This window comes from Eimeria mitis, genomic scaffold (genome assembly GCF_000499745.2).
Source record: "Eimeria mitis Houghton genomic scaffold, Emh_scaff155, whole genome shotgun sequence".
Classification (NCBI taxonomy): domain Eukaryota; phylum Apicomplexa; class Conoidasida; order Eucoccidiorida; family Eimeriidae; genus Eimeria; species Eimeria mitis.
Genome location: NW_013569740.1, coordinates 29838 through 30089, shown reverse-complemented (window position 1 = coordinate 30089; position 252 = coordinate 29838). Strand labels below are relative to the sequence as shown.

The 252-nt window shown below is 55.6% G+C and overlaps 1 protein-coding gene across 1 annotated transcript in view; it reads right to left on the bottom strand.

Annotated features, from left to right (window-relative positions):
* Positions 1-252, bottom strand: part of EMH_0000950 (RNA recognition motif-containing protein, putative) — a gene marked incomplete at both ends in the record, with an annotated part of 11714 nt that overhangs the window by 1116 nt on the left and 10346 nt on the right. The window lies entirely within an intron of this gene.

Genomic DNA, 252 nt, shown 5'->3' with positions numbered 1-252 from the left:
TTTATTATAACCAGCCACGCAGTGAAGGCCGCGAGCAACCAGCAGATCTCCTGGAGGGCTGCACATACACCCCAACAAGCAGCAGCAGCAGCAGCAGCAAACATGCAGCAGCAGCAGCAGCAGCAGCAGCAGAAGCAGCAGCAGCAGCAGCAGCAGCAGCAGGAGAATGAACAAGCAGCAGCAGCAGCAGTATGCAGCAAGAAAGGGAGCAGCAAGTAGCAGCGAATAGCAGCAACTGCTCGCATATAGGAT